Genomic DNA, 7,942 nt, shown 5'->3' with positions numbered 1-7,942 from the left:
AAACCTCATAGATAACCACTTACTGCACTGACCTCATGAAACAAAGAGACACAGTATGGAATAAATGGAAACATAGCAGAACACAACAAAATCTCCAAGCCTTTAAAACACTATGTAACAGAGTAACCAAACTAGTTGAAAAATGTAAAAAATTCTACAACTCTGACATTCAGCTACAACACAAACACAACCCCCCAAAATTCTGGCACTCAATATCTACCCTCCTGCACCCAGGAATAAACAAGGAACTCTCCCCTTCAACCAATGCCCCCCATCACAAATAGCAGAGGAATTAACAAATACTTCATAAAATCCACAGCCAGCCTAATTACCATCAAAACTAACTTAGGGCACCCCCACCTAAAGCTAAACACTAACTACAATAGCACTACATCATCCAAAACAGACCAAGCCCACAACTACTCAAATAACCAACCAAATAGCACCATAACTCCTTTCTCCTTCTAACCCATACCAATCTCAAAAATTAAAAAAAAGCTACTGCTCAAGCTAAAACCTAGCTCCACATCAGCAGACAACCTCTCACCCCAATGCCTGAAACTTGCTGTGGACTCGGAAAGATGCAACCACCAACGGTTAATGAAATACCTACTCGGTTAGCTGTCTGTCAGGGGCCAGAATCTGCCATATCACCCACGCACTCAAGTCTCTCAACAACAGGTACTGTTATGACTCTGTCATATTCCATGTTGGTGTGAATGACTTGAGATGTACATCCCTGGACTATATGAAGAGAGACATGATTGAACTCACTGAATATGTGTCCCAGGCGGGTATGTCCCTAGCTTTAAGCTGCATTCTACTGTCACCCAGAATGATGCCTCAATACAAACAGAACATGATTGACTTTAACAATTGACTTTGTTTCTGGTGTCATTCCAATGGCATCCAGTACCTGACAGCCTGGGAAGATATGATTGACAGACCACAATGCTTTGCCAGAGATGACCTGCATCTGTCTGACTTGGGCTTCAGGCTTCTGACAAAGGCTGTTGCCTCCCCCATAATGCCTTTTTTAGGAAAAGTTATAAGTTTAAAATGACCAACATAAAAATTTCAACAAAATGAAAATTAAAGGTCATGCTGCTAAACGCTAGGAGTCTCAACATGAAACTGCACTCATTGCAAGCATTCTTAACCTTGGAAAATGCTGACATCTGCACAGTCACAGTAACCTGGTACAAAGCTGAAGACAGCACCCCAGCCTTACCTGGTTACTCATCCTATAATATATTCAGACCCCAAACTGTGGGAAGTAAAGCCAAAGGAGGTGGAGTTTCAATATATATTAAAGACATACACACCTCCAGGCTGGTCAAACAGTATGACACAGAGGAAACACTCCAGGTGCAGTTAACCATTGACAAGACTACTATACAAATCATAGCTAGCTATTGGCCCCCAAATCTGACTCAAGATGCCCTAACTGCCTATCTGGACCTCTTTGAATCTATCAAGATTCAACACTTTACCCTGATCCTGGATGACTTTAACTACCCAAACATAGACTGGAAAAACTACTCATGCCAAAACACAAATGCCCAGAGATTCCTTGATTTTGTCAATGCAAATGCTTTGGTATGGCTAGTTGATAACCCCACAAGAGGTGATATCTTGGACTATGTGACTAGGGGAATTGACAGCGCCCAGCTTGCAGTCATCTGCAAACTTGGTCAGCCATAGCCCACTGGTTTTGGCCTGCACCTCAGAAATCTATATCCCAAATAACAGAGGCCCCGAGACCGAACTCTGTGGTACTCCACTCGATACGGGTCTACTGCTTGAGGTGGCTCCCCCTATTTTGACTAGATGGGTTCTATCAGTGAACCAGTTAGCTACCCATCTGGTATCATACAGATTCATGCCTAGTTGAGAGAGTTTATCTATTATGCCTGAGTGGGTAATAGTGTTGAAGGTTTTGGCTAGGTCAAGGTAGGTAGTGTGCACCTTCTTCCCCTCATCCATGGCTTTGGTGACTCTCAAAAAGTCGACCAAATTTAACAGACATGACCTCCTCTTGATGAAGCCAAACTGTGTGGGATCGAATGTTTGGAGGTACCCAATGTCCTTGTTAATGAAGTCCATGATAATCCGTTCCATGGCCTTGCAGATCAGGCTAGTTAGGCTGATAGATCTATAATTTCCTGGATCAGTGGAAGCTCCAGCTTTGTGTAGAGGGATGACAGTGGCTGTCCTCCCACTCAGCTAGGACAAAGCCGGTACTCAGGCTTTGTTTGAATAGGGCGCTTAATGGTGCTGCAAGTTCTTGCCTGAGTTCATGTAGGATGCAGTATGGTATGTTATCGGGTCTCATAGAGGCTGTATTTTTTGCCTTTGAGAGAGCAGGGATGTACTGAATGCTAGATATAAGGGGAAGGGGGAAGGTACTGGGAATATCCTGATTTACTGATGGTGGGGACAGTTGATAACCCCACAAGAGGTGATATCTTGGACTTGGTATTAACCAACATGAGTAACTACTGCAGCACCCCTGCAGTATTATCCTCCCTGGTAAGATCCGACCATAAACCGGTCACTTATCAAAGTCACCATCTTTCCAGACCCCCCTCTAGCTAGGGTCAAATAAAAAAACTTCTCCAAAGATGATTACAGCCTCCTGTGGGATCTTATAAACAGCTTCAAAGCCCCTCCCCCCTCTCTAGGAACTGGCACCAGCATCCCAAACTATACCAAAGCACTATATGAACATTTATATAGAAGCATGGAATCACATACCTGACAGGACTAAATCATCCTCCACAAGGAAGAGTAAACCTGTCTGGTGGACATATGCAATAAATAAACTCTATAACCAAAGAAACAAATTGCTGTCCAGGACCAAGAAGGAGCAGGTGCCCAATTGGAAGCAATCTCTCCTTAGCCTGAACAAGCAAATAAGAGCACTAGTGAAATCCTCCAAAGCAAACTTTGAGTCCCAATTGGCCACATCTATTAGAGACAATCATAATTCCTTCTTTACATATGTCTGCAGTCTCAAAGGAAGAATCCAGATCTGTTCAGAACTGGTGGTCAAGGACACCACATATACAAATGCCTTAGATATAGCAAACTTGTGGGCTGACAGATTCAACAAAAATTTCACCCCTCTGTCCCCACCATCAGTAAATCAGGATATTCCCAGTACCTTCCCCCTTCCCCTTATATCTAGCATTCAGTACATCCCTGCTCTCTCAAAGGCAAAAAATACAGCCTCTATGAGACCCGATAACATACCATACTGCATCCTACATGAACTCAGGCAAGAACTTGCAGCACCATTAAGCGCCCTATTCAAACAAAGCCTGAGTACCGGCTTTGTCCTAGCTGAGTGGGAGGACAGCCACTGTCATCCCTCTACACAAAGCTGGAGCTTCCACTGATCCAGGAAATTATAGATCTATCAGCCTAACTAGCCTGATCTGCAAGGCCATGGAACGGATTATCATGGACTTCATTAACAAGGACATTGGGTACCTCCAAACATTCGATCCCACACAGTTTGGCTTCATCAAGAGGAGGTCATGTCTGTTAAATTTGGTCGACTTTTATGAGAGTCACCAAAGCCATGGATGAGGGGAAGAAGGTGCACACTACCTACCTTGACCTAGCCAAAACCTTCAACACTATTACCCACTCAGGCATAATAGATAAACTCTCTCAACTAGGCATGAATCTGTATGATACCAGATGGGTAGCTAACTGGTTCACTGATAGAACCCATCTAGTCAAAATAGGGGGAGCCACCTCAAGCAGTAGACCCGTATCGAGTGGAGTACCACAGAGTTCGGTCTCGGGGCCTCTGTTATTTGGGATATAGATTTCTGAGGTGCAGGCCAAAACCAGTGGGCTATGGCTGACCAAGTTTGCAGATGACTGCAAGCTGGGCGCTGTCAATTCCCCTAGTCACATAGACATCCTCCAAGAGGGTCTCAAGCAAACAAATGACTGGTGCCAGAAACATGGCCTCAAGCTGAATACCAAAAAATGCATCATCATCCCCTTTGGGGAGAGTGATGTCCTCCCAAATTATCACATTAATAACAATGTCTTAAGCATGCAATCAGTCATGAGGGATTTGGGCACACAGATTGATAACAATCTGACTTTTGAACGCCATGTTGCTTCCATGATATGGAAAGCTTTCTACATGGCCCACCTCATAAGTAAGAGTATCTCATCCAGGGACAAGGAGGTCATAACACCCCTGTATTCTTCCCTTATAAGGCCCATTATTGAGTACAACACCCCATTTGACATGTACCCTGCAAAGCACATACAGCAGCTGGAGAGACCACAGATGATCCTCACCAGAAGAATCCAGGGCCTCAAAAATCTGTCATACACAAATAGGCTAAAAGCCCTATCCCTCTACTCAGTTTCCTACAGACTCCTCAGACGTGACCTCTGTCTGGCATACAAGGAGATCTTGGACCCCACCTTGATGGGACTGCTGCTTCATATCTGCAAATCAAGCTCCACTCGAGTAACCTACACATGCGGCCTCAACCTGGTCTATGACATCAATAGGACTTGTTTGCAGGTCAGATTTGTGCCCCAGAGACTCCTCCCATCTGTGGAAAAAACTCCCTCTCCATGTCAAGCAGAGTACCTCTTTACCCCTTTTTAAATGCAACCTGGATAACTGGATGGGAAATAGCAAATACATCCCTGGTATTCCACCTGTGTCCCTGCTGGACAGGGGCATTGGGTGCTGATTTGTCTAAACATGAGCTAAACTCTTGACTAGGCTTATAAGGGCCTCAGGGCCAATAGCCTAGAAACTTCCTATGATCCTATGAAAACCATTCAAACTCTGCATGGCTTCCGGACAGATAATAGCACATCCACTGTACTACTATCTTTTACAGACACTATTAACAGGGCCAGTGATAAAGGATACCTCATATACGCAGTATTCCTGGACCTCTCAAAAGCTTTTGACATGGTTTCACACCCTTTACTTCTAGAAACACTATCAAACCTAGGATACTCCACCACCACACTTCAGTGGCTCCAGATCTATTTACATAACCAGAAGCAAGCAGTAAAATAGTCTAACCAACTCTCCCTCTTCCTACTTAACCCTGTAGGAGTTCCCCAAGGCTCCATCCTAAGTCACCTACTGTTTAACATATTCACCAATAATTTACATACCATCTCTTCCCCTGGAATATTAATTCAGTATGCAGATAAGTCTGCCTTAATCTGTACACCTCGTACTCTCCTTGAACTACAAAACAAAACTCAACAATCTCTCACAGCAGTTGAATCCTGGCTCACAGTGGCCCAACTTTTTCCAACCCCCCCCCCCCCCCCCCCAAAAATCAAACTCATAGACTTCCATCCAAAAAATACCACCCTCAGCTCAGATCAATTAAACATCCTTGCAGTTGGCAAAACTATCCTAGACAATGTTCAAGAAGCTAAATTGCTAGGTGTTATTATTGATAGCAAACTCAACTTTGACCTTCATATCCAACAAAACATAAAGACACATTCTATGGTTCCTGTATACTAACTAATCTGCAAAACTCCTCCAAAACTAAAATGGAACAATGTTACAATAAAATGGCAAAGTTTGCAACAAACTCCAACTAATGTATACCACTACAAGAGCTAAATTGGCTGGAACTATCAAACCAACTAACATATACACACCTAAATACATTAAATAACCTATTCTGTAAACCCACTGCCTGTCTTGTCCTAGCAAACGCACATGCTTAACTTTAGGCTAATTCCCTCCTCTAGCCCTCTATATTACCTCATCATAATACACTAACCTCCCTCCTCTAAAGCTAATGCATTAATATGAATCCACTAACCTTCCTCCTCTAAAGCTAATCTACTTTTAACCTCAGTAACAGTATGGAAGCCAAGCCATCAACTAACAACTATGCACTTTTTTGTCCCTGACATTCTACCTGTATTTACCAAGGTCCAAACACATGATTGACTGACTCCAATCTGTGTCATGATAAACAAGTACAGTCTAAGAACATACTCTTAACTCAATGAAGCTTATTTTCTAATTGTGAATGTATGTAAACTCTAAATGTTTAGTATGACATGTTTAGCATTATATAAGTAACTCTAAATGCTTGTTCACAAATTACCAATTATGTAGGCTCATATAAGTAATGATATATAGAAACAACAAAAAGGACAGTGTTTTTATTTTGATGTATGGTAACACTGACCACCAATGGTTTAAATGTAGAATGTAATTTGAAATTGTTGATATAATTATTTAATTAGTTAATTTATTTCCTTAACTGTGTTGCATATGTTTTAGGAATGGTATATAAGGTCTGGAATGAATTTTTCTATATGATTGTACTCCTTGAAGGCATTTATTTGCCAAGGAGCTGGAGTGTTTCTGAATAAACTCATCTTTTACAGGTCTTTTTGTTGTTCCTATATGTTGCAGTTTGTTTATTGGGGGTATTATACATATCATATAAGTAAAAAAATTGTTTAAATGTGTAACCAAGTTGTAAATGTGGAGCAATGGGTTATGTAACTCAAATGGACTATTCCAGTACAAATGTCAAATAAATAAAATATTAAATATTTGTCCTCATCAGACCCATTGTAGAGTATAATGCCTCTTTAGTATGTACCTAACCTGACACATGGAGCAACTGGAATATCTGCAAAGTTACTTTACAGAAAGAAAACAACGCATAAATACAATGTTTGATTTGGATTGCCTCAAAGCCCTATCTCTGTCTCCAACAGACTACTGAGAGGCTATCTGTGCCTGGCTTTCAATGCATAAAAATCCTTGGTCCCTGCTCTGATGAACCTTTTGCTCATCTGCAAAACAAACAGCATCAGAACTACTAGATCCAAAAACCTACATTTTGCTTGGAACCTAAATAGTACATGTTTGAGTCAGATATGAATCTCAGAGAATTCCCATTCTCTGGAATAGGCTGCCAATCCATGTGAAACAAAGCCCCTTCCTAACCCTATTCAAGATTAACTTGGACCATTGGATGGAAAATTGAAAATTCACCCCTGGTATGGCACCTATGTCTCTGATGGACAGAGACAGCCAGTAAGTCATGTTATAACCAAAAACCACCCCCATGTGTATGTCTAAAACATAAAACTTGTGGGTCACGTTTAGGTTGCATGGCTAGTATACACCTATGAACCTGTCAACTTACTATCATCGATGAGTGAGTGAATGTCAAAGGCAGTGGAAGTTCATATACTGGGACAATTTGATTACTTTACAAAGAATGGACTCCTGAAGGAGAGCTAGAGGAAGAAGTGATGTCATGCCATGTCACAGCTGGTGGTAGCAAGGACCTAGTGAAGGGCACCACTGGCCACAGCTCATGATATTCCCTTTTTGGGTCATATGGACTAAAAAGTGTACAAACAGAAGAGTTATGCAAAGGATGTAAAGTGGTACTGCAAGACATATGAGCAGTGCCAGAGGGAGGTAGGAGATAAAGCTGAAAATTATTTGATGCTTTTCCCTGTTATCGAGAAGCCATGTTGCCATTGAACATCCATTAAAATTATTCATATGTTTTAATTGCTGCATTGTGTCACTACCCATATGTGTTTGTTTTTCAGGCAATGTATAACAGCAAAGACGTTGCAGCTGAGATGCCATTGAACTGATTCATTTTATTGTAAATATTTGTAACTGCTTTATTGTTTCACTCTCCATTTCTTCTCTGCCCTACTTCTTTGTCTTGTACACATTAACTGTTTCTATCCACTAGGCCCACATCATGGCTGAAAGGGGTCTGATGAGCAGCATACTTACCTGGTTATCAAACTAAACTAAGGTAAAAGAAAATAAAAACAGTATTTCACGAAGTACCTATGAACATTGTGAGACCTCTTAATACTCCAAGTTTCACAGGTAAGAGGTACATCCTGGTGTTGGTGGACTATG

Source organism: Protopterus annectens, chromosome 5.part0, assembly GCF_019279795.1.
Source record: "Protopterus annectens isolate FY-2018-M chromosome 5.part0, PAN1.0, whole genome shotgun sequence".
NCBI lineage: Eukaryota > Metazoa > Chordata > Ceratodontiformes > Protopteridae > Protopterus > Protopterus annectens.
This window is presented reverse-complemented; position numbering follows the sequence as displayed.